The following is a 25896-nucleotide window of genomic DNA, read 5'->3' on the forward strand; positions in this document are numbered from 1 at the left end:
CTGGTGTATTCAAAGAACCACAGAGGCCAGTGTGACCAGAGTCAAAGCAGCAGTTGCAGGAAATGATGTCAGAGAGGTAGGGGTGGGGACAGGTCACGTAGGGGCCATTATAAAGGACACTGGCGCTTCCTTGGAGTGACAGGGGAAGCAGAGTGACCTGAGCTGCTTAAATTTTTAACAGACACACCTTGGCAGCTGTGCTGGGAATAGAATGAAGGGGGTGAGTACAGACCTTATTGTAAAACTCCAGTGAGTCCCTGGCAGCGTGGGACAGAAATCCTAGAATGAGCTGGGACTCAGCATCAAGGGATTGAGAAAACCATCTCGACTGAAAGGGGCAAGAGAGAAATGAGACAAAATAAAGTGTCGGTGGCTGAGAGATTCCAAACAGAGGTGAGAAGTCATCCTGGAGGTTATTCTTATGCATTATATAGATAACCCCTTTTTAGTTAAGGCGTAACAGAGAGGCTGGAGGGAACTGCCTGAAAATGTAGAGCTGTATTCCAGTAGCCATGTTTCTTGAAGCTGATTGTATAATGATATAGCTTTCACAATGTGACTGTGTGATTGTGAAAACCTTGTGTCTGATGCTCCTTTTATCTACAGTATGGACAGATGAGTGAAAAATATGGATTAAAAATAAATAAATAATAGGGGAAACAAATGTTAAAATAAATTGGGTAGAGGGAAATACTAATGGTCAATTTGAGAGATGGGTAAGTAGTATGGTATGTATGAGTTTTTCTTTTTTCTTTTTATTTCTTTTTCTGGAGTGATGTAAATGTTCTGAGAAATGATCATGCTGATGAATATACAACTATGTGATGATGTTGTGAGCCATTAATTACATACCAAGTTTGGAATGTTCATACATTAAGAATGTTCGTATTGTATGTTGATTGATTTTATTAATAAAAATTAAAAAAACAAAACAAAACTCCAGTGAGTGATGACAGATGGGGTGGCAGCCATGGCATGGGGCGCGGGGGTCAGAGTCTGAGTATATCTGAGAGAGTGGATGTGGGATGAAAGAGGATAGAACTAAAAGATAGCGCCAAGGCTCCTGGCTGACCATCTGGCAGAATGGGGTTGTCCACTCGTCCCCACGGAGATGTAGATTGGGTGCCGCCTTCAAGTCTGGCGTAAGAGAAGAGGGCAGTTGGAGATAGGAATTGAGAACCAAGGGCATGTAGATGGCGGTTACGCCAGGAGACTAGATGGGCTCACAGGGGACGGAGAAGGCGTTGTGGGATTGGCCTTGGGCCGCCACTGTTATGTGGTCAAAGAGACAACGTAGGATCAGCAAAGAAGACGGAGGAGCAGCCAGTACAGTCTGAGGAGAGACCAGGAATGAGCCAAAATATGGACCAAGCAGTTGGCACCAGGAGGTACATTAGCTGTAATATTAAATGCATACATAAATAAAAGAGATCAACCAGTCCAAAATGGAGCAGGTGTGAAAACCGGGGTCTGAGACCAGGGTAGGGCCCTGATCTGCACCTCTCCCCTCCAGAGAAGCCAGCGATGGGCTGAACGCTGCGTGCCTAGGGTGCAGGGTGGCTGATGGGGAGACAGGAAGGGGGGGCTGCATATCCCTGGGTCGAAGAGCTACACCGAGGCTAGTGTCCCCCTCTGCAACCAACAGCTTGGCAAGAGCTTCTGTTCCCGGCAGTCTGCAATGCAAAAGGAAATAAAAATTTTATGCCCGAATGGGGGATCCTTCTGTAGAGATACCCAAGCTTGTTGCTCAGTTCGTCTCTGGAAGGATTCACAGGAAACTGGTTGCCATGGGAAGGAAATTGAGTGACTGGCAGTAATGGATGTGAGAGACTCCTTATTCTTTATTTCTTTCGAATTTTCTAACATGTGCATGCATAATCTTTTCCAAAACATTTTAAAAAGCAAATATATTCCCCCCCAAAAAAGAGTCAAGGCTGCCCACAGGTGCAGTAATAAGAGATTTGGACAGCCACTTGATGGAATATTATGCAGCCATTAAGAGCAATCGTCAAGAAGGCCATGCAGATGCTTGGAACAGTGCCTGAGATGTAACTCTTCAGCCAAATTTTAAGTAATGCAAAAATTATGATTGCCATAACAGCAACTATGCAAACACAGTGGACATTTTATTGAACAGCATCTTGGACCCCAGGAAAATGAAAGCAGGTCACTTAACTGAGGAGTGGGTACATGGGTGTTTAAAAAAATGTACAAACTCACTGCACACACCTTGGGGAAGGGCCTCTCCTGAATGGGCTGGTTGGCCCCTGCCTGAGGGTCTCGGGCCTGACCTGCTCTCCCACCACCCTGGCCCCAACCCCAGGCCCCCCACCCCTCATGCCAAGGCAAATCCTAAGTCGTTCAGGAAACAGCCCCCCCCCAACCTTTTTTTTTTGGCACGGGCAGGCTCCGGGAACCGAACCCCGGTCTTGAAACTGCTCTTTTGGAAGGTGCTTTAGTGATGGCGATACTGGCTTTCGGTTCCCCAGCTCAATATTTTTATGAAGTGTAATGCCAGTGGTATTATTGTTAGCATTCTTTTAGTATTCTGAAAAATCTGAGCTCTGCCTCATTTCCGCCTGGTGACGCGTGCGGGGAGTTCACATGCGGCACCGGGAGTGGGACGGGGGCTTGGGAAGCACCGTGAGGCTCGCTGAGCACCGACCGCCCCGTGGCTGTGGGTGCTCCGGCTCTGTCGCCCCCACCACAATGGGCTGTTTGGGGGCAGATCTTGTTCACTCTCGAGTCCCCATCAAATAGGTGCTACAGACTGTAGGAGGGATGGGTGGATGGACAGACAGATAGACAGACTGATGAGTAGGTGCTGTAAGCAGTCCTGGCACCGGGAGGGTGTGAGGCCCTTTCACAGAAGTTGAAACTGAGGCCTGGGCTAGGACAAAGGTCTCCGGCCTCCAAGCCCAGTGCTCCTCCCGTGGCTGGTGCTCCAGTGTGAACTCAATGCAGGACCCAGAGGAGGCGGGGAGGCGTGGCGGCAGGCAAACCGGCAAGTGGAGCAGACTCGACCCAAGGTGCTTGATCAGCCTTCAAGGAAACCTTTGCTTTACACCAGGATTTACCAGGCGCACTGGGGGTTCAGGGCATGGCATTGCCCCCAGGTGGAGACGGGGCTTTCCCTCTACCAGGTGCTCTCCAGGGTGAGGCGCGGGGACCACAGCTACTTCTTCCTCAACCGCCAGGCTCTGGGCACCTGGCCACTGTCCTCAGAACTGCTGGGCAGATGGAGGACATATTCCTGAGGGCGGCACCTCTGGCTTGTGGAAGGTGAAGCAGGAGGTCACTGAAGTCCTGAAACAGGAGAGGGGAGGGGAAGGAAGATGGGAAGGAAAGGGGAAGAGCTGGGAGGGGAGGGAAGGGAGAAAAAGGAAGGAGAGGTGGAGGGGAGGGGAGTGAGGTGAGACAAAAGGAAGGAGGAGGAGGGGAGGGTCCAGGAGATGAGGGGAGGAGGGGAGCGAGGTGAGACAAAAGGAAGGAGGAGGAGGGGAGGGTCCAGGAGATGAGGGGAGGAGGGGAGCTTAGGGGAGGCTGGCAGCCCTGAGCCCATCCCCAGGGTTCCATAATTGGTTTCCACCAGCCGTCAGCGGGCACCCTCCCTGTCTCCTTCCCACTCTCAACCACATCTAGTCCAACAGCAAACGCCGTGGGTTCCACCTTCACCATATACAGAATCAGACCCCTCTTACCCCCTGACTGCTTCCACACCGGCTCAGGCCACTACTTTCCCTGGTTGTGCCTCTTTCAAAGCCTCTGCCACATTTGCCCCCAACAATCTATTCTCAGAGCAGCCAGAGCTGCAGAGATCAGACCATCCTTTTGCACACCCTCACAGGCTTCCACCGCTACAGTGAGGCCCTCCTCAGCCTGCTCCGCCTCCCCTCTTCCACCCTCCCCTCCTCACTCCAGGCCTTCCACACTGGCCTCCTTGCTGTACCCCTGGCAGGCTGAGCATGTGCCTGCCTCAGGGCCTTTGCACTTGCTGTGCCCTCTGCCTGGACCACCTTCCCCTGGTTATCTGAGTTCTTCATTCAGGTCTCAGCTCAGATGTTACCTCCTCAGAGAGGCCTTAACCCCCTCCCCAACCCCCATCACTCAATACCCCCTTATTCAGCTTTACTTCTCTTGAGACTAATCACTTTCCATATATTTATTTAACTCTTCCCCATTGAAATAAGCCCTAAGAGGGCCAAGCCTTTGTTTTGCCCACCAGTGTATCTCCAGAACCCAGAACAACCTCCAGACAGGTAGGTGCTCCAAAACTATTCATTGAATGCCTGAACGATTTTCTCACCTCCTAGCATTCCTTAGGACTGGCTCAGGCATTCCTCCTAAGGTGCAGTTATTTGGCTTTCAGAAGTTCTTAGGTATAAGCAGAACCTCTCCTGCTAAAGACAAGAAAGGAATCCACCAGAACTTCAACTGAGCCCCCAGCCTGCAAGTCAACCCTGTCTCCTCCATCCCCATCTGGATGGGAGCGTCCTCACATCTTTCTGGTGCCTCTTCTCCACACCCCTGGGTCCCAGGTCCTTTCAGGCCATCTTCTACCCATCTCCTTAGTCCACCACTTACTCATCGGCTCAGTCCTCTGAAGGTCTCTGGCATCTACTTTTGTCTCACCACAGCCAATTTCCACAGGAATCCAGACTGATCTTTCTAGAAAGTACTTCTGATCTGCTTACTCAACTCTTAACTTTAAGAATAAAGTCTGAAGTCCACATGTGTATGCCCTCTGGCCCTCTGGCCTCTCTGGCCTCATCTCCCTGCTGCTACTACCCGCTGCCCAAAGCACCCTGCTCCTCCTCTCTAGTATGCTTCTTGCTTGATTGCAATTGTGTGATTGCCATCCAGAAGTCCTGTTTTGAGTTTCCGGGGTGCAGCCGGCTGGAAGGAGGCCTGGGCATCTGTCCTGAGTCCTGGTTGCATGGCAAGTTGGCAGTGAGTTGGGGTGTTTATTGGGAGTGTGGGTGGTTGTGGAGGTCCTGGTGGGTGCTGAGGCCCTCGGGCCCGACCCTTGGTCCATGAGCGGCCCCGGGTCTCTCTCTTGTCCAGGGTCTGGCCCAGAGGAGGCGCTCAGGAAATCTCCATGGACTGTTTGGTTGAATGGTTAACTCTAAATAGTAACTGTGAGTGATGATTGTTTTTCCTTTTGTACATTTCTGTATTTTCCCATTTAAAAAAATGATGAATATCTGTTATTTCTTAGAATGAAAAACATAAACTTACCTTGAAAATCATTCTTATTAAAATGTTGACTAAAAAGTAACACCTCCCACCCTGAAAACATGCTGAATGAAATAAGCTGGGCATATACGGACAAATACTGCGTGCTTCCACTTATATGAAAAATCTAGAATAAGCAAATTTGCAGAGATGGAAAGTAGATCAGAGGTTACCATGGCGCAGGGGAGGGAATGGGAACTGACCAGTGGGTACCAAGTTTCTGTTTTGGGGGATGGAAAGGTTTTGGTGATAGAGGGTAGTGTTGGGAGCACAACGCTGTCAATGTAATGAACACACTGAATTGTGTGCTTGAAAGTGGTTAAACGGGGAGTTTTATGTTGTATAGGTTACGCAATTATAATTTTAAAAAGCTAACACCTCCGATATCTTCCAAAGCTGAGTTGACCCACAGTGCCAACCCCGAACCCCCGACCTAGGTGGGTATACCCACGCAGGAGGACGTGGGCAGGGGCGCTCCTCACAGGGCCAGGGACGGGAACTGCCCCGGTGCCCATTACAGTAGAATGGGCCAATAAATTAGGACAGAGCCACACCTTGGCAAGCTGCAGGGCAGTGAGGGTGAATGCTTTTCACCTGCCTGTGACAGACACCACGCACGGCTCTCACAAACGGAGAATCGAGCAAAAGAAACCAGATGCAAAACAGCACATCCCACATGGCTCATTTAGATCCAGCGCAGAGGGAAGCCAAACTAGCCTGCGGGGTCTGGGCTGGGGGGTCACCAGGGGGCTTCAGGTGCTGGTAAGGTGCTCTGTTTTGATCTGGGTGCTGGTTACATGAAGATGTTCAGCTGCTCGCTTTGATTTGTGCAGTTTTCTGTAGGCATATATTTTACTCTTAACAGATCAACTTGGGAAAAAAAAAGAAAAAGTCATGCCTCCTGGAGCAGATTAAATCTACCTCCTTTTCTGTCCAAGGGGAGATGGGGAGAAGGCCCTGGCTCTGGCTGGTGCCCCAGAGCCACTCCCTAGCCGCGGAGGCTCGGGGAGCTCCAGCATCCGGAATTGTTTCCACCGAGCCCGGAGAATGCCGGGAGCATCCCTGGGGTAAGCCCACCACCACAGCCCTGGGCCTCCCATCAGGGCGGGATGTGGCTCCCTCCTTGCTGCCACCCGCCACTGGCTGCGGTGGTGGTGGTGGGGGCTGGGCTGCCAGGGCCTGAGGGCAGGTCACACTCCCGGTCCCCGGGTTACAGCGGGCGCCCCCCTCCTTCCTCCAGCCCTTTGCACTTCAGTGTCCCCTTCCCTCCCTCCCCCCACTTCACTACCTCCCCTTCCAGTAGAGGCCAGGGAGCCCCAGCACCTGCTTCTCTCCACTCGAGGGACAAGAGAAGCGCAGGGAAACTCTCTGACCTTGCACCCCACCCCCAAAGGTCACCGCGCCCGGCTCTAGGGGTTCAGGTTCCCGCAGGCAGGGAACGGGGGAGAGCGGTCATCAATCGTGCCCAGCGGGGCGGTCCAGCCTGGGTTGCCAGACTCGCGTCACCCCCCCCCCCGCCCCCCCCCCCCCCCTTTATGCGGCGGGTCGCGTTACCTCCTGACCTTCAGCCGGGCGGCGATCCGCCTCGATTAGCATCTCCTCTCGTCCTGCCGCTAACAAACAGCCCAGTGTGCGCCCTCCCCGCGCCGGCCTCCCGCTGGGCCAGGCAGGAAGCGGATGTTGACCCGGAGTCTCTGCCTGGGGCTCCTTCGGGCAGACCCAGCCACGTGTGAGTTGGGAGGGCGAAGCAGGGTGGGTGCAGGAATATCCCTTGTTCCCTTACTTCCCGGGTTGAAACGGTCTGGTCTGTTCTGGGTGGCAGTTGTAGTTGTAATACAGGGCACCCCTGCAGCCTGGGTCTTCCCAAAGGGGGCCCTTCTTCAAAGCCAAGGGAAAAGAGGCGGGCTTGGTAAGTGGGTGCACACAGGTGAGGTACTTAGTGTCACAAAATACAAACCCATTGGGCCGGGCAGCGGCTCCTCATTGGTAGATGGCTGCTGATGCTCCGAGAGAAAATGATTCCCCCAAGGTCACACAGCCATCCTTGGCAGCCCACAGATCCAGGCTGATGGCTTTCCCCAAAGGCTCCCAGAATCCCTTACTGAGGTCATTGTAAAAGGAGGCTGGGTCTGGGGCTTATGGGATTGATTGACCCATTCGTTTGTTCACTCCACAAAAATTTGCTGAGCACATACTATGTGCCAATACTGGTCTACACTAAAATCCTTGCCTTTGTGGGGTCCAGGGGACAGGTCTGCTGAGGATGGCAGCTGAGGGTCCTGGTGTGTGACTCCCAGGGAGGTAGGGAGTGAGAGGGCCAGGCTGAGGACCCGCAGACGAACCATGGCCTTGGGCTGAGTATTTGCTGAGGAAGGCCAAGCCCAACAGCGGGTGGCCTCCCCCCGCCAAACAACTTCATATAACCTTGCTCCCAGGGACAGCATGAGAACCTCAGTACCCACTCTTGAAATCATCCTGGAGGAAGCCATTGGGATGGGGCTCTGCTGAGGAAGTGGCTCTGCCCAGGAAGTGGCTCTGCCCAGGGTGGGGAGAAACTGAGTCCTGGGATTGGGGGAGGGGAGCAGTGAGGGAGGGAAGGAGTCTGGATCCTGCTTACCTTTCTTGCTTTGGTCTCAGACACTGGGAAGCATTTGCAAGTACTCTGGCTGTGTGTCTTGAATATCCTCCCGCCTTCTCTGGGCCTCAGTTACCACAAATTCGAAATGAAGGGGTCGGGTGAGATGAGCCTGAGCGGGTCCCCTGGGAATGATGACGTGCAAGAGGACTGTCAGGAGGGGCTGTGGGTGGGTAGCTAGTGGTAGCCAACAACCCATGCCAGCACATGATGAACTGTGTGTACACGTGTGCCTGTGTGTGGGACAGTGTGGTCACCTGTTTGTAGTCACCTACTCCTGTGTGGGTTGGTGGCTGTATGAGCATTATGTACACAGGAGGGAGTGAATGGCTGCATGTGCAGGACTGTTTATGTGGGGGTGTAAAGGGGACAGTGTGTGTAGCAGTGGGTGTGGCATGTGGGGGAAAGTAGGGGTTACACGTGTGTAGGTCCAGGTATGTACATGTAGAACTGTGTGTCTGTGTGTTTGTGCACACGTGTGTGTTGAAGGAGTGTCTTGGTGGTGGGATGGGTTTGAGGCAGAGGAGGAGGGCCTGGAGGGGCCTCTCCCTCATTCTGCAAACGCCGTCTGACCACATGGGCAGCCTGTGACTAGTGGGCTCTGACCAGTCAATGAACTCCGGGTCTGGACGAGTCAGCGGGTTTTCTTACCCGTTCGCCAAATGGGATGTCAGCACAGGGGCGGGGGGAAGGGAGAGGGGCAGCCTGGGGAAGATGGCAGTGACTTCATGACAACTGGCTGAGCAGCTGAGGGGGGTGGGGTGAGGAAACCTGCCCCCAGGGCAAGGGCTGGGGCTCCACTCTGGGTTGGGGGGTCGCAGCCCAGCCAGAGGCTCATGCTTCTTCAGGGCTTCCTTGGGGATCTCCTGTGGGCCGATCGCCCTTCAGGGGCCTTCACATGCAGCCCTGCGAGGTAAAGACTCTTACCCCTATTTTTCAGATGGGGAAACTGAGGCTCAGAGAGACAAATGACCTGGAGCCAACCGGACTGCATGTGGCACTGGACCAGGAACACAGGTCCGTGCGTTTCTCATTCCATCCACTGGGCATGTGGAGGGGCAGGGGGGTCACTCAAAAACGGCTGAACTGTGAATACCTTGAAGTTGAGGCATTGGGCCTTCCCTGAGTCCTTAAACTCAAGGGACTCCGTGGGGTGGGAGAATCCCTCCAAGCAATCCTCTACAGTTTGGGGGGTGGTAGGCATCAATAATCATATAGTAGGGCCATCACAAGTCAAGAAAGCTTTTATATTAAATGTCAGACCCTTTCTCCAAGCCCAAGCGAGAGGCTGGGTCCTGCTCCAAGTAGAGTGCCTTGGCCCAGGCGAGGCCTCCCTGACTCATGGGCTCAGGTTTCTTTGAGGAGTTGGAGGGGGCCCCAAGATCACAGGCCCGGGGGTGGGTGTGAGCTGTCTGTACACCCAGAAGCTGAGATCAGCTGTTAGGCTCTTCTTTCAGCCATTTACTAGTTTCCCATATTAATAATAACTACCCCTGGTAAAGCTTTATAGAGCACCCAAGTACTTTCACAAACATTCTCTCGTTTAATCCTGACACTAACCATGTGATGAGGAGCTAATATACCCATTTCATAGAACAAGAAACTGCAGCTCGGGGAGGGGAGGTCCTGGGGCTGGCCTCAGAGATGGGTCACACGGCCAGGAAGTGCAGGTGCTCTGGCATTCAGTCCTGACCCTCTGTCCAAGCTGGGCACCTGGCCCAGCACCAGCTCCTCTCAGGAGCGTGGTGACCGCAGGACTTCCCCTGGGGCTGACTCTGAGGGCTGCGGAGGTTGCCTAGCAGTGCAGCAGTAAGGTGCTTGGCCAGACAAAATGGGATCAGTATTCTGGGAGCTGTGCAGGAACTTGTTCTTCATCCTGGTCCTGCAAATTTCAGGGGTGGGTTGGGGGATGGGGGAAGATGTAAAGCGGCAAAAAGTGACAGCACATGAGTGAGTTTGAGATAAAGTGTTGGTGGGGTAGGGCTGGCTGCCCTTGGCATTGGGCCCAGGCTGTGGAAGGGACCAGCAGTTTCTGGAACACGAGTCCATCGACAGGGTGCCGGGTGCCAGCTGTCGCCATGTTCTCATCTGCCGCAGCAAAATGAGAAATATAAGGATGACGCAGTGAGGGTTTTCATAAAGCTAGACCTATTCAATCAGAGGCCTGACCTTAAGCCTGAGCTTATACATTTTCAATTGTGTGTGTGTCTGTGTGTGTCTAAAAGGACCTTTTCTTTGACATTTTCATTTAACGTCCTCAACTCAGCAAAACAGAAATCTGACTATGTCAGATTCTAAACTGTATTTTTTGATATCTGAAAAGACTGGAAACCACTGAGCTGGTTCCTACTGTGGTTCTCAGTGAGTTCCCAGCACCGCCTGGTGTGGAGAGAATTGTTTTTTTTTTTATTGAGGCATGATGTCTAAACAGCTGGAAAACTTGAGGGAGAGGAGGTTGGGGTTCATGACCAGATTCGGTCCTCATGACCCCGGGGACTAGGGATCCCCACGAAACTTGAGCAGAAGGAACATTCGAGTAGCTGCAGGAATTCTGAGAAAGGCCTCAGGGCCAATTCTCCCTGCCACACTCCTTCAGCCTCTTTTCTGACCTGGAGCCAGAAGGAACTGTTCCCTTAAACCACCATCTGCCTCCCCAGCAGCCCCCACCCACCCCCACCCCAAGGCTGGTCCAAAAATAGTTCTGACCCGGGGTTGGAGAGGGTATTGGTCAGGCTGATCACCCCTCCTCTGAGGGGGCAAGTCGGTAATGCTACAGCCAAATATAGAGGGACACCGGACACCGGTCGGACACCCGAACCTGGGGAGCCCCTCCCCTCCCTGACCCCTTCCAACCCTGTCTCTCCAACCCAGGCAGCTGGGAAGCTGGTGCCCGGCACACACACCCCCAGCCCCGCCCATGCCAGACATGTCCCAACAAGCCCTGGAGCCGAGCAGGAGGCTGGCCTGAGGGGCTCAGGGCTTGGGATAGGAGCAAGCGTGGGGACACCTCCTCTATCTAGAGACCTCAAAGCACTTTTATAAGCGTAACTTCCCATAGGGCCCTCCCCAAATCAGGAGACCAAAAGGAACTGGGGTGTCTCCCGACTGAACCACCCCTTCCCTCTGTTCTTTCCAGCTTCGGAAGGAGACCAAGGCCATAAACCTGGGGGTGTGGGAGGCTAAGAGGAGGGCAGGAAGCCAGGCCAAACCCCAACAAACTGCTGGTTGAACCAAATTGCAAATAATTAGTCCTGATTGCCAAGGTTGCCTCCACCCTCCACTCCCGGGAATTAAAAGCCAAAGGGCAGCACTGCTGACGCAAATGTTAGGGGAGACACACGGTTTGGAACAGCTGGGATCATGTTTCCGGGGCTTGGCAGCCCAAGGTCGCAGGGCCCCAGCACCCTGGACATGGTGTCTCCCAGGTTGGGCACCCAGAGCCGTCGATCCCAACATGGGCTCAGGGAAGGGAGCTCGACTCCCTCCTTCTGGTTCTAAGGTCAACAAAACGTGCTTCTAGGTTAATCAGAAACTCCTGTGAAATATTGCCAGATGCCTGGGAGACTGTAGGAGAGAGAAGGATCAGCTCAGCCTAAGAAAGGAGGAAGAAGCCTCTTTTCTCCCTGCAAGGGGTGCTTGCCCCCCACTCCCACTACAGGCACACCCTGGCCAGCAGCACCAGTCAATGCACCAGCAGTGACCCCCAGTGGTCAGTGTGGGACTTGAACTGGGGCCTCGGGCACCGCTTCTACAGATCTAGCACCGACTCTTCTCTCCTGGCAGCCTCATCTCAAGATCAGTGGTTTGGTGAACTCTGGGTGCAAAGGGTTTGGGGATTCATGTTTAGTGGGAGGGTTGTTGGCGATGGAGGTATTTTTGTATTTGGTGATTTTTCTTCATTGGATTTTTGCCTAAATGTCCCACTATTAGCAAATCAGCTTCAACACATCTAAGAATGAACTCACCATCTTTTAACCTTAAACCTCCTCCTCCTCCTGACTTCCCTATTTCTATTAATAGCACTGCCACCCTCCCAGTACCCCAGGCTCCAAACCTACAAGTCAACTGGGCTGGGTGCCTGGTCCTGCCCATCCTCACGCTGCAGGTCACCATCCACCCCTCTCCTCGATACTTACAGCCACTGCTTCGGTCGCTCTACCTCTCACCCAAACTACCGCCATCCTCACCAGTGCTGCTGCATCAGACCTGGGCATGTGACCCACCTGGCTGTGTGACCTCAGGCAAGTCAATTAACCTGAGTCTCAGCTTCCTCAGCTGTAAAATGGGGATAAGGGGCATGGCTTGAATTCATAGGGACAATAGAATGTACAGAAAGACTCTGCCAACCACGTAGGAAATGCTCAGTGAAGGAGAATTATTGGATCACCCAGTCCAACTCCTCCATCTTACAAACAAGGAAACTGAGGCCTGGAGAGCCGGAACAAGAGGTGATGGCGGTGTTCAGTTCCAGGTGTCTTCATAACATACTATAGAGCTGGGGAAGGGAGAGTTCTGGGAGTCTTTAAGCTCCTTCACCGCTGTCATCTGGTTCTAAAACCCAGAACTGAAGGCTTGAGTTCATGGGCCCATCCTTGTCCCTTCAGGGGCAGGCATGCCTGGGTGAGTGGTTGAGCTTGCACAGCCATGGCAAAGATTTTCTGGGATAGGGTGACCACAGGTCACGTCTAGCTGGCTGTGAATCTGGGTGACCCATCTGCATGGTAATGAGTGATGTTCAGCACGCTGGTCTGGCACAGCTGCCTGCCTCAGGGCTGCTGGGCACGCAGGGGTGTGTACCACAAATCAGATATCCACAAAGGACAGGTACCTTCTCCCTCAACAACTCCACCCTCACATCCCCCTCCCAGCACACACTCACCCAGCCCCTAGTCCCCACAAGACTCTGCAGCAAGGGTCAGAGGGAGGAGGGTAGGCTGACTCAACTGCTTGCTTCACATGCAGGCCTGTTCTCTTCCCTGTAGGCAGATGTTCTTAACAGTCACTCTATGAATGAGCAACCCAGGATCCATAAACTCTGTGAAATATCAGGTGAGAGCCTCCGGGTAAAGGATCAGAACTGTCAACAAATTTTCAAAGGGGATTTTTACCCAAAGAGGCAGCAGCAAGAAAAGCAAATAGGCTTTAGAATCAGATAATCCGGCTTCCAACCTGGGTTCGTCCTGTACTAGTCAGGAGTCTTTGGGCACCTACTGTGTAAGACACTGTTTCTCAAATGGGACCATTTTGCCCTGCAGGAGACATTGGGCAATGTTTGGAGAAATTTTGGGTTGTCGCAACTCGGGGAGGAGGGCTCCCGGCATCTAGTGGATAGAGGCCAGGGATACTGTTAAACAACCCCTAATGCACAGCACTGTACAGTCCCCCACAAGGAAAATCTGGCCCAGAATATCAATAATGCCGAGGCTGAGAAATCCTAGCCTAAATATCATCTGTCAACTGTGGAAACACCTGCCTCCCAGCTGCTTTGAGGATTACGGGAGGTGCTGTATCTGAAGAACCCAGGACTGTGCCTGGCCCATAGTGAATGCTCCATGTTTGCAAGGGACCTTCCTTTTCTAAGGCCTTCCTTGGTCTGGGACTGGCTAGCTGATGGGCAGAGCAGAGTGGGCACGAAATCTCTTCCCTCTCTGACCTTCACATGACAAATGATCTTGGTCTTTCTATCCTGTCCATCCTGGGACAGAGTTTCTAGAACAGTCCCCTGCTCATTTAACTCTTTAAACAAGGAAAAAGCAGAAGCTGGAAGGAGAAGCCCACCATCTCCAACAGACGTGCGTGAATTCTGTCGGAAACTTTGGAAATCACTCTGCCTCTGAAGCTTCAGTCTTGATAAGATCAGGTAATACGTCCCACCTGATCCCCAAGGCAGAACTAGTTACCTTGCCTCTTCTTTCACCTGCATTTATGAAGGGGAAAGGAGGGAAGAGAAAGGGAGGCAAAAGTACTTCCTCCAAGCCTTGCTCAGACAGACTTTTTCTGCTTTTTCAGAAGCAGCCCAGCACAGGGGCTGGGGGATGGACAGAAAACTTTTCAAGATTGTGTCAAGCTGAATTGAGGAACCAGGAAGCCCTGCTTGCCACTCACATCAGCTGTCACTTTGTTTTCCTTCAGCCTTAGCAGCTGTGGGGCCAGGTGTCTCCTCCACCAAAACTGTTCCCAAATAAGTCTTTGAATTCTCGCCTGGGATGAGGGTATGGATCCCCCACACTCTGGCCCTCTGCTTTGCTGGCTTATTCTACTCAAGTATAACTGATTATCAGATTATTGGAGGAGAGAGGAAGGATCAGACCAAATGACAGAGAAAGGACTCTGAGACTCTTTCAGATACTGCTGACTTGTTGAGTTTGGGGGATTAAAGAAACACTCCCCATCTCTGGGTCTCAGTTGAACCCACCTAGGAAGACACCACAACTTTCCCAATCTCAGTGATGGTATCAGGCAGGGGAGAGGGATGGGGCCTTCTCCATCTGTGTCTCCATAAAGCTGGCTGACTCTGCCGACAAGCCCAGACATACAGCTGTTTCAGAAAAGGAAGCAGTAATGGGGGAAGGGCAAAGGGCTGAGGGGAATGGGGAGAGGAGACCAAGGACATCAGATTAAGCACAAATAAAAGCACCTGTGCCAGAGTTTCCAGGTAGAAAGGACTCTTTTCTCTGGGGAAACAGTCTTTATTGCTACCCAGCCCCATACATTCACTCCTAGATACTCTGTCCCTTCTTAGGGATGCTCAAAGGCTGAAGGCCATCCTCGCCTTCTCCTGTAGGAATACCAAAGCTGGGGGAGGGGCAGCCTGGGCCAGGCCTGATGGGCTTCCTGTCCAAGGGTGATGCTATCATAAAAGTTCTGGGCCCAGGCCATTGAAGAAGAGGGGCCAGGAAGCCTGGCTGCTGCTCACCAAATGTTCCTTCCAAAGCCTTTTTCTCTTTGGCGGTTCCAATTCCCATCAGCTTCCTTGTCACTATCCGAAGCCACAAACCCAAAATCACCCGCTCCCTAACCAAGCTTCTTTCTGGGGTCCTATCCTTCCTAAGCCAGTTTTATACTGGCTGCTACCAGATGGTGCAATCTGACCTGAAGTTTTGCACAGGAATGTGGGCAAGGATGGAGAAGTTCAGGATAGCGTGTGTGTGTGATGGGAGCTGTCTCACTGATGCCAGGACAATGAGGGAAGGAGACTGTGTTTGGGGCCTGTCATGCCCTGGGGTGGGCATGGAGCAGTCCTGAGCCCTTTCGGACACTAAACTCCCCTGGCCTGAGAATGGCAAACATGGCTGTGAGACCCCCTGTCCACCAGGCCTGTGCCCACTTCTTGAGAAGGCAGGCCTCATCTTCACTGATTGGTGGCTCACTGATGTTGGGCTCCAGGCCACTTAGGACTCTGGTTAATGATGGTCACAGCCCGACCCCCAGTGACCACTTGAGTTGTACTTGTAGTCAGTACACTCTTGCCAGTCCACATGTCCTGACTTCTGGCAGGGGAAGCAGTTAGGGTGCTTTACTCCATACCCCGTGTCAGGCATCTTGGGGGTAAGTGGTCCCCTCCTTGGGGCCCATGGATCCAGGTCTTTGCCTGCCCGTCAAATGTGATGACTTTGCGCTCTTCCCCCTTACTTTTTGTCCTAGTGTTTAGAGATTCATGGAAGAGAAAGTGATCCTAGAGTTCACCTAGTCTGCTATTTTACAGAATAGGAATCTGAGGGCTAGAGAAAATGACAAGCCTAGAGCTACTCAGGGCAGCCTGAGACAGAGGTCTAAGTTTCCTTGCACAAGGACCGATGTGTCCACATGCAGTGTAATTTAGCAAATCTCTCCCAAGTCAAATGCAGCGAGTGCTGTGGGAGAGAAGGCTGGGGAGTGACCTCCTGAAAGCTGCCATGTGGACATGGAGGTTTATTCTAGTCACACACGTTCTCTCCCCCTAATCCTTACCCCCTCCTTTTTCCCTTTTCAGCAGCAGTTATAAAATCCAGGAAATAAATGTGGATTGATGGCCTATAAAGGGCTTAGTTAGTGCTGTGACCTACTGAGTTATGTAACTCCTATTTATTATCAGCCTCGGATGAAGTTTCTATTGAAGCATTTTACTAAGCTGATTCTGGGACATTTCCCTTAGCCTTGTTCAGAAGGCAGCAGCAGCAGAAATTCCCTGCAACTAATTTGGTGGTGTGGGTGTATTAAAAATTCCCTTCTTTCATCCTTTGGGCCAATATATCTCTCACCCGTATATATCCCCCACATGCCTCAACAATAGTCCCAGGCTCTGGACCTTCTGCCTTCCTTTTGGGCCCCTACACAGCTGCTCCAGTGAAGGCTGAGAAGGAGTGTTCTACTTACCCTTGGTGAACGAAAGGGCTGAGAAAGTAAACCAAGGACTACGAGAATCCAGAGGCAGCCTAGTAGAAAGAGCACTGAACCAAGTCAAGAGTTCTAGTCTACCTCTGCTGTTGGGTAATAGCCACTCTGGGCCTCACTTTGTTAGTGAAGTTTATCTTTTCTGTGCATGTGACCCCTAGTAAACACCTTCCTTAGTCTGGCCTGACCTACCTTACTGAGGTAGACAGCTTAATGGCGGATGAATGAGAGGGATGAGGGGCTTGTGGCCTTTGGGGTGCTAAAACGTTGATAGTGCCACCTTGTGTTCGAAAGGGAGCAGCATTCATCCTCTCTTTAGCAAGTCGGCATGTGAAACAGATTCATTTTCTCTTCCCTAGGCAAGCTTACCCCATTCGTTTCCTACTCAGGGAGGGGGTGTTGGAAAGCCAGGATCCTCCCCAAGTAAAGCTTCACCTCTCAGCCCTTCTCTTTCTTCCCAACTGATACTAAAGAGGTCTTAGGGAGAAGCTCTCAGACAGCTTAGAGGCTATCCTAAAGTGGATTCTTAGAGAAACCTCCCAGAGCTCAAGAAGGAAAAGAAGGATACTGGAGGAGGCAGAGAAGACATTACTCCAGGCTGCAGAGAATGCAACATTCTCTCTCTTCCTAATTAAGATAGAGTCCTCCAAATACATGGCCAAAAGGCACATGAAAAGATGCTCAACTTCCCTGGCTATTAGGGAAATGCAAATCAAACCTCAATGAGATATCATCTCACACCCACCAGAATGGCCATTATCAATAAAACAGAAAATGACAAGTGCTGGAGAGGATGTGGAGAAAGAGGCACACTTATCTGCTGTTAGTGGGAATGTAAAATGGTAAAACACTGTGGAAGGCAGTTTGGCGGTTCCTCATGAAGCTAAGTATAGAATTGCCATATGACCCAGCAATACCATTGCTGGTATCTACTCGAGAGGACATGAGGGCAAGGACACAAATGGACATTTGCACACCAATGTTTATAGCAGCATTATTTACAATTGTCAAAAGATGGAAACAGCCAAAATTTCCATCAACAGAAGAGTGGCTAAACAAGCTGTGGTACATACATACAATGGAATATTATGCAGCTGTAAGACAGAATAGTTATGAAGTATGTAACAACATGGATGAACCTTAAGGACATTATGCTGAGAGAGACTAGCCAGAAACATAAGGACAAAGACTGTATCACTGATATGAACTGACATTAGTGAATGAACTTGGAAAATTTAAGTTGGTAACAGAGATCATCAGGAGATAGAAATAGAGTAGACATTGGGGAAATTGGAGCTGAAGGGATACAGAGTGTGCAACAGGACTAATTGTACACATTCAGAAATGGATAGCACAATACTACCTAACAGTAATATAATGTATTGAATACATTACACTGAATATAATTGTAACACTGAATGAAGCTGAATGTGAGAATAGAAGGAGGAGGCCTGGGGGAACAAATGAAAACAGAAGGAAAGACAGACGATAAAGACTGAGAAGATATAATCTAGGAATGCCTGGAGTGTATAAGGATACTGACTAAATGTACAAATTAAAAAATGTTTTTGCGTGAGGAAGAACAAAGCAATGTCAATACTGCAGGGTGTTGAAAATAGATGGTAATTCATATTTTTAAATTTTTAACTTATGTGTGAGACTAAAGCAAAAAATGTTTATTTGGTACAAAATTTATATTTGACTAGTGCATTTCCTAATATAACTTATGTGGTTCCTAATATAACTTATGTGGACAGCTTAACTGAACACCATAGTACATGGAACCTTGAGTAGGGCATGAGATTTTGTAGGTTTGTCCAGAGTGATGCCCCGATAAATCCCAGAATGATTTGAAACAGTGAATAAAAAAGTATTTGCAAAGTCCTCTTGGGGGAATGGTGAGAAAGGGGGAAAATTCAACTTCCCCAAGTGGAGAATTCTTGATATTCTCACAAGCAGTGGGGACAACCAAAGCAATAGGCTGAGCCCCCAATCTTGGGGTTTGTACATATGAAACTTAACCCCACAAAGGATAGGCCAAGCCTACTTAAAATTAGGCCTAAGAGTTACCCCCAAGGGAACCTCTTTTGTTGCTCAGATGTGGCCTCTCTCTCCAGCCAACACAACAAGCAAACTACGTGGGACATGACTCCCAGGGGTGCAGACCTTCCTGGCAATGTGGGACAGAAATCCTAGAATGAGCTCAGACTCTGTATCAAGGGATTGAGAAAAACCCTAGAATGAGCTGAGACTCAGCATCAAGGGATTGAGAAAACCTTCTTGACCAAAAGGGGGAAGAGTGAAATGAGACGAAGTTTCAATGGCTGAGAGATTCCAAACAGAGTTGAGAGGTTATCCTGGAGGTTATTCTTACACATTAAGTAGATATCACCTTGTTAGTCAAGATGTAATGGAGAGGCTGGAGGAACTGCCTGAAAATGTAGAGCTGTGTTCCAGTAGCCATGTTTCTTGATGGTGATTGAATAATGATATAGCTTTCAGAATGTGACTGTGTGATTGTGAAAACCTTGTGTCTGATGCTCCTTTTATCTACCTTGTCAATAGATGAGTAGAACATGTGGAATAAAAATAAATAATAGGGGGAGCAAATGTTAAAATAAATTTAGTTTGAAATGCTAGTGATCAGTGAGAGGGAGGGGTAAGGGGTATGGTATGTATAAGTTTTTTTTGTTTTCATTTTGTTTCTTTTTGTGGATAGATGCAAATGTTCCAAGAAGTGATTATGATGATGAATATGCAGCTGTGATGATACTGTGAATTACTGATTATATAGGTAGAACAGAATGATCAAAATTGGAATGTTTGCATTTGCTTTGTGTTTTTTGGTTTTTAAAAAAATAAAATTAAAAAAATTAAAAAAAAGAAAAAAATTTTCATGGTGATGAATACACAACTATGTGATGATATTGTAAGCCACTGTATACTATGTATGGACTGTGTGACAATTTCTCAAATAAGTATTAAAAAAAAAAAGAATTTGGGGGTGTTAAGTATTATGAACTGGTAGGCAAGAGGCTACTAGTCCACACAACCCAACCTGCAGAGGCCAATTCTCTAAAAACTTATTTTGGATCAATGGCAGGGGAGGGGTTAGACCTAGGATTGTTTTTGTCATGACTTGGTTTTTAGATGCTGACTTCTGGGCACCACATCATACCAGAGGAATCTTTGGAATGAAGGACCATCGACTTGAAGCTCAGAAACATGGACTTAATATGAGATGGGATGGTCTGACAACCTCAGCTGGGTGAAGCCCAGGACTGGGCCTCCAAACGAGCCCTAAGGCCTACTGAGAGGCATCTCCCTTTCTGCTCATCTCTAGTTAGGCTCCTCAAGGAAAGACAACTGTTCAATGTGCCTCTGTGAATCAATACTGGACTCCTTTCCAATAAAGAACACACTAAACCTCTGTTCCCAGTCTCTTAACTAATAGCCCCAGGTAAACTCTCCAAGATAGAAATGTAAATGGCTGACATAATAAAAGCATGCTTCCACAGATGAAGAAGGCCAAAAAGCAAAAGCCAAACAGTTGAAAACCCAACCCTGGATTTGGAAACCCCTGTCACTTGTCTGGGACTAGCTAAACATAGGGCAAAGTAAGCTTGATGAGAAAGGATACCAGAAGTAATAGAGGTCTCGGTGGGAGAAGGATATAAATATTTGTTAACTGTTGAGCAGTACTTTATCCCAGTTAATTTTTCCAAAAATCCTATAACTGAGATACCATTATTATAATACTAATGATGAGGAAATTGGGAGTTTTTGAGAGATGACTCCATTCTCTTTGGGCATCTCTGCATCAGGGTAACCTACAAAAATCTTAACAGATGGAGGTTTTCATTCTTGCTTGGGAAAGGTAATGCTAAGCTTTTTAATCATATAGAAAGTATATGACCCTTCTTGCCACCATTCCACATCATGTTATACAAGGGAGGGTGGGGCAAGGAAGAAAGGTAGTCCCTAAAAAGTCCTACAGACCCAAAGTACTTCTGCTTCCTAACATGGTAGTTCAGGACAGACAAGGTCTGGAATGCTGATAAACAGACTGAAAATAAGAATATTCTGCATTAAACAGATATTGAAGACAGTACCTCTCTTGTTTTCATCACATTACAAAATAGCCAAAGCAGAAACCATACCAATTGTTCAACTGCTGCTTCTAATGTACAGCCATAATATCATATGAATGATTATACTTCATTTTCCATATCTATTTTCCTCTACCAGCGTAATCTTGAGGGTAGGAACTATGTCTTACTCATCTTCTAATACCTAACACCTGGGAATCTAAAAGTCTGCTGGTGGTGGCTACTAGAGGGCAGGTGGTATGCTGGTTGCTATCACATACACAACTTCATTTAGTTGTCACAAGGACCCTTTGCCATGTTATTCTCTTTTTACCATAAGGAAACCGGATAGTTAAGTGACTAGTAAAGGCCACAGAATTAGGAAATGATACACCTAGGATTCAAATCCAGGTCTCCTGACTTGAGATCTAGTATTTTCCCCAACATACCTGCAGTAGCCTCTAGTGTTGAACTGACCTGGTCATACCACCCAACTAGGAATGGAGGATAATAACTCCAAAAGGATGCTCTGTGGATCATGTGAATTTATGAAGTAAATACTTTGGGGAAAAAAAAAAAAGGGAGATGTTACGCAAATGCAAGCTAGTCATGATAAAAACTAAAGAGTTATGGTTTTGTTTTGTTTTACTCATGCAAAATCATGAGAAAAGAGCTTTGCCAAGTGAATACAGTCTAATGGTACATGAAATATTCCCTTTAAGCTTTTAATGGGGCATTAAGTTCAAAGTACCCAAACTTTAATTACCCATGAACCAAAAAGAGAGTATTGAGCTGAGTCTGCTGGCAGGTCACTAAGAAGAATGAAGATTTGTGTCCCTGGAAAACAGATGTCGGTGAATCCAGCTGGGCTCCTCCTGAGTTCCTATTAAACAGATGTTCCAAATACGAGGATAAGAATCACTTGGGCAACTGTTTTTCCAAATAAACTGGTAGAGTCTAATATTCCTGAGGTGAGAGGAAGAAGGCAAAAAAAGTATTCTGGAAAAAGCTCTCAGAATGATTCCAGCCATACCTCCCTCTCCTGGCCTGGTTGAGAACTACAGCTTTTAAGTGAAGTTGCTGTTCCTGGGGAAAGTGCTGTAACTGAACCGGGGCTTGTTTGTCCACTTCTCCTTGAGGCTTTGTCTGTGGGTAGAAGTCAGTGTTGTGCTTGTACATGGCTAGAAGGAGCTGAAAATCTAGCTCTTTTTGTGCAGTGTAGTTCTGATGAATTGGTACGCAATCAAATCCCACCTACCAGATCCCAACCTGGATGTCTGAGAAAGGAAATCTGCTCTGTGCATCATGCGGGATTGGGCAACCCTGGACCTGCAGTTAGGTATGGCTCTTGTCTGGGTAGCCAACAAGCCAAGGCTAATTAAGAACCAGGGTCACAGACCTAGAGAAATTTAGAGCTAGGACTTTTTTTTAGATCCATCAGCTAAACTGTCTTCCTTTAACAAACAAGAGAACTAAAATCCAAAGATGCTAAAGCTGTATTCTTCAACCTAAGCTAAACATCACAGTTACCTATGACACTGCAGATGCCCAGGTTCAGAACCCCACAAGAGAGTCTGACTCAATAGGTCTGGGCAGAATTTTATGCCTTGTAGATGATTAACAGTGCTCTGCTGAAGTGATTTGTCCAGGGTCACTTCAGCGGCAGAACCTGGACAGAACCCAGGTCTACAGCCTTCTTTCCTACTATACCATGTCTCTCTAAAGAAAACAAGTTTAGGACTAAATTGAATTACAATTAAATGTAATATATGATACTGGATGGGATCAAGGCTCAAAGGGATATTACTGAGACACAGAAAAAGCTGGAAAATAGATTGTAAGCTTGATATCAAGGTTAAATTTCTTGAGCATGATAAATGTCTACATAAGTGACTGTTCTTGTTTGTAGGAAATGTACATGGAAGTATCAGGTATTCAAGGAGTATGATGTAAGCACCCTGCTCTAAGTATTCAGAAAACAGACAATAGATAAAAACTAAATTGTATTAATATGACCTAATATTTAAGGCAATTCTGAGAAGTCCCTTTGATAGAGCTTTCCTGACAAATTGGCAGCCTCTGAAAATTAAGTCCATGGCTTTTTGTGTCTTTCATAACTATACTGAACACGAGAGGCCTGGGGAGTTGCTTAAGGAAGAACTTGAGGGCTTAAGCAATATTGCTCCACCCAGGTTTGAAAAACATTCCACCACTAGATGGGACTGCATACTTCAATTCCTGTTATGCTCCTGTCCTGTTCCCCGCCGCCCACTCCCAATTAATGTTTGCTGCCCCCCCACTGCTACTCTTGCCTCTTACTAGGACAAGTTAGCTCAGGAAGATGATTGAAAGGGCTCAAAAGAATCAGTTTCCAAAACAATGACTTGGCAGGCCCCAGAGGACTAAGGGACAGTTAGATCCTGTAAAAAATAGGAACAAGCCTGGCTCGTTGACTGTACAGATATTCTGACTGGACAGATGACTATGCCTTCATCTAGTGAGCTGTGCTATTAACATGCCAACCGGGACTCCTCTTACTACCCCGTTAGAATCCCCCATTCCTTGTAGATGTAAACAATAGACACTGGATTAGACTAAATACCACTGCACTGAATATGGTGGATTCACAGTGTGCTACCGTATGATTAGTTTCATAATCATGCTTCTGTCAGGGTCTCTTCCAAAGCAAGCAGATCCCAAATAGGCACACCATATTATTAAAAGCCATATTACAACCTGCCTGTTATTACTAAGTAATGTGGCAAATTGCTATGCCTTAGCATCATATGTAAATTGTGACTCAGAGCTCCCACATTTCTAGAAAACCCAATTGTCTCATTTGAACACGTGAGCCAAGAAAATATGTTCTTCATGAGTATTCCCTCCTGCAACTTCAGCTAGTACCAACCCTCAGAAATGGTGTGTTTGATGGGGGAGAGCATTTGACTTTCAAATAAGCAAGATCAGGTTCCTAGTGAAAGGCAAAATCAGAACAAAACACATTCAAATTCATACATATTTCATATACATATTTATATATATTTCATATACAAAGTTACATTCTGAACCCCAGGGATTCCATAATAGAAATAAATACTGAAATAACTACATCGCTACATGAACTTTTTGCTCATAGAAATGAAGCCTTGGCCTCTAAAAGACTGCAAGTGGGTTACACTAGTACCCATTTTTCAGATTATAGAGGCAGGTAAAATTCTGGATCAAATGTCTAGGACAAAAAAAAAATTTAAAACATAAAATGGTTAAAATATATTCAAATATTGAGAAATGTATGACAAAATTAATAATAAAATACTTAATTTTTTTAAGAGAAAGAAAAAAAAACATTTAGTATTACAGTATAGCATGACCCTGTTAGAAAAGTATTTATGATTTCCACATTAAATACTCTCTCTTCTCCTACTCTTCCCATATTACACACTGGAACCAAATGAGTCCCTTTCTTAACATGATCAATTTAGAGTCCTAAATTTGGTTGAGTCCTTTGGTAACAGTCATAATACTCACAAGGAAATAAATATTCAGTTCCACAGTATCTGCAGGACACACGCTCTTCAGAACAGTTAATATTACGAGACGATTTTTTGTTGTTTTGTTACTAAGGCAGCCCATGTTAAAAAGGTCTATTCTCAAATGTAGGAACACCTTTACAGCAGCTGAGAGAATACATTTTAACTTTTTCTATGCAAATGCACTTAATCTGAAAAGTTATGTGCTGCTTATTTTGTGCTCAAAATGTTTTACACTCTCAAGCTGTAGCTATTAAGAGATCTATTCCTATTTTAAAAATTTCAATCCACATGAGTTAGAGAATAATACTCTCCAAGCTGAGTTCTTAGAGAATATTCTCCCTTTTGCCTCACAGGAATTTTAACCTGCATTTAAGTAAATGTTAGGTTGATGCACATGATATTGCCATTTTTATAGATGGGCAATGGTCAAATATCACATGGTTTAGCCAGATATATAACCCAAATGTTACAAAATGAGAATTCTCAGGTATCCCCTATTTCTTCCAATAGGACTAAATTTTTTTTTTTTACACAGAGAGTCGAACCTGAGGTACTCAAGCCTCTTCTCTGCCTGACATAGTAGCTACAGGCAGTTTACACCCCTTTGATGCTTGCAAGAAGCTTACCATTTTGGCATTTTCTCCCAAAGGCTATCACCTTGACAAAGGTGAACATTATAAGAATATAAATCTATTATTTTGGGAAAGGGAAGGGAGCAATCCATAAAAAATATGTAACTGAAATTACAAACACAAGTACAAGCTCTTAAAACAAAATAGTATAGGTATTTTTATCCTCTCTCTCTGGTCCCTTAAGTTAATTAACAGGGCCACAGATAATCTGATGTCTTTAGATAAAATAACTACACATATTTATATTCCTTAAGTTAAAGTCAATTAGTTTTAAAAGACCAATTACAACCACTGCAACATGTATGCATTTTTCATTTTTAACTCCTACATTCCTAAATTACATTCAGTCATATAAACATGTGTAAAACTATAAACATGAATATGTGGATCTGATTCTGGGACGCTTCCTTCTTGGGATTAAAATTCCTAAACACTTCGATGTCTCTTGTAAATTTATATAACATTTCCAATAAATGTTCAATGATGCTTTTTTAAGGTACTGCCAAAAATGGCTCTGGTTTAAAATAAAATAAAAACAGTGCAAACAAGCTATGGGAAAATGGTCTAAATTTTAGTGCCCTGAAGAAAAATGACTATGTAGTTCAAGCAAAAATTATCCTTTTAATAAAGTTTTTACCAAAAAATTTTTTTTTCTAGCCATCTAAAGTACATAATTTTACTTGTGCACATGAGGTGCTTAAAGAAACATGTAGCCGAATGGATCCAATGGCCTCCTCTGGCTCATTAAATCCCAAGTATTTTATAAATCTAGCCTAAGCATGTATATGCTTCAAAGTCATTAATGCATTTTTTACAAATATCTTTTCATGATATTCCAGAAATAAAAATCCTTGGTATTTAAGAATGCTTAGATAACTTGAAAGCTATGTTTGCTTTCTTTTCCTTGAAAGAGTCCTTCCAATGATTGGGGGGATATTTATTCTATAGGTTTACACTTAAAAATTTAAAAATTAGCACTTAAAATTTATATTCAGCTTTGCTTAAAGTAATGAATAAGAAATAGTAAATCGCACATTTTTTAAGACGCTAGAGAAGGAAAAACTGTAGCATTATGGTTTAAAAAACATATTAAGAAAACCAGTTAAAATCACACTCTAATCTTTTTTTTTAATGGACATAGTAAGTAAAAAGATGTAATGTCAACCTTTACTTTATGCTATCTTAGCTTTGTCATTCTCCTCTATAGAATTTTCCCCTTTGAAGATGGCATTTTAATCTCAAAAGAGCGTGAAAGCTTAAATGTGTTTACATACAAAATACCAAGTGCTAGTTTTTCTGTAGTTTTATACAAAACGAGAAAATATCTTTTCTAATCAAATCCATTTCATTTGTTAGGCCACATTCCATCACCACTACAGATTTACTCTTATTAACAGGTA

General features: G+C 47.0%; 2 long non-coding RNA genes across 7 annotated transcripts; one reads left to right on the forward strand and one right to left on the reverse strand.

Moving 5' to 3' along the window:
• Positions 1-943: 943 nt before the first annotated feature.
• LOC143687645 (uncharacterized) lies at positions 944-6916 on the reverse strand. The gene is made up of 3 exons (XR_013177611.1): positions 6790-6916; positions 2643-3306; positions 944-1673 (listed from the first exon to the last, which is right to left on the reverse strand). It is a non-coding gene; the product is annotated as an uncharacterized LOC143687645 (long non-coding RNA).
• Positions 6807-19668, forward strand: LOC143687644 (uncharacterized). Of its 6 annotated transcripts, none has more exons than XR_013177607.1 (7): positions 6807-6964; positions 8811-8887; positions 11391-11677; positions 11891-12115; positions 12857-12919; positions 13575-13730; positions 13880-15180. It is a non-coding gene; the product is annotated as an uncharacterized LOC143687644 (long non-coding RNA). The 6 variants fall into 6 exon arrangements; XR_013177608.1 differs by having other exon boundaries at positions 13618-13730; XR_013177609.1 differs by lacking the exons at positions 13575-13730; positions 13880-15180 and adding an exon at positions 19394-19668.
• The last annotated feature ends 6228 nt before the right edge of the window (positions 19669-25896 follow it).

The sequence above is a fragment of the Tamandua tetradactyla genome, chromosome 6, assembly GCF_023851605.1.
Source record: "Tamandua tetradactyla isolate mTamTet1 chromosome 6, mTamTet1.pri, whole genome shotgun sequence".
Lineage (NCBI taxonomy): Eukaryota > Metazoa > Chordata > Mammalia > Pilosa > Myrmecophagidae > Tamandua > Tamandua tetradactyla.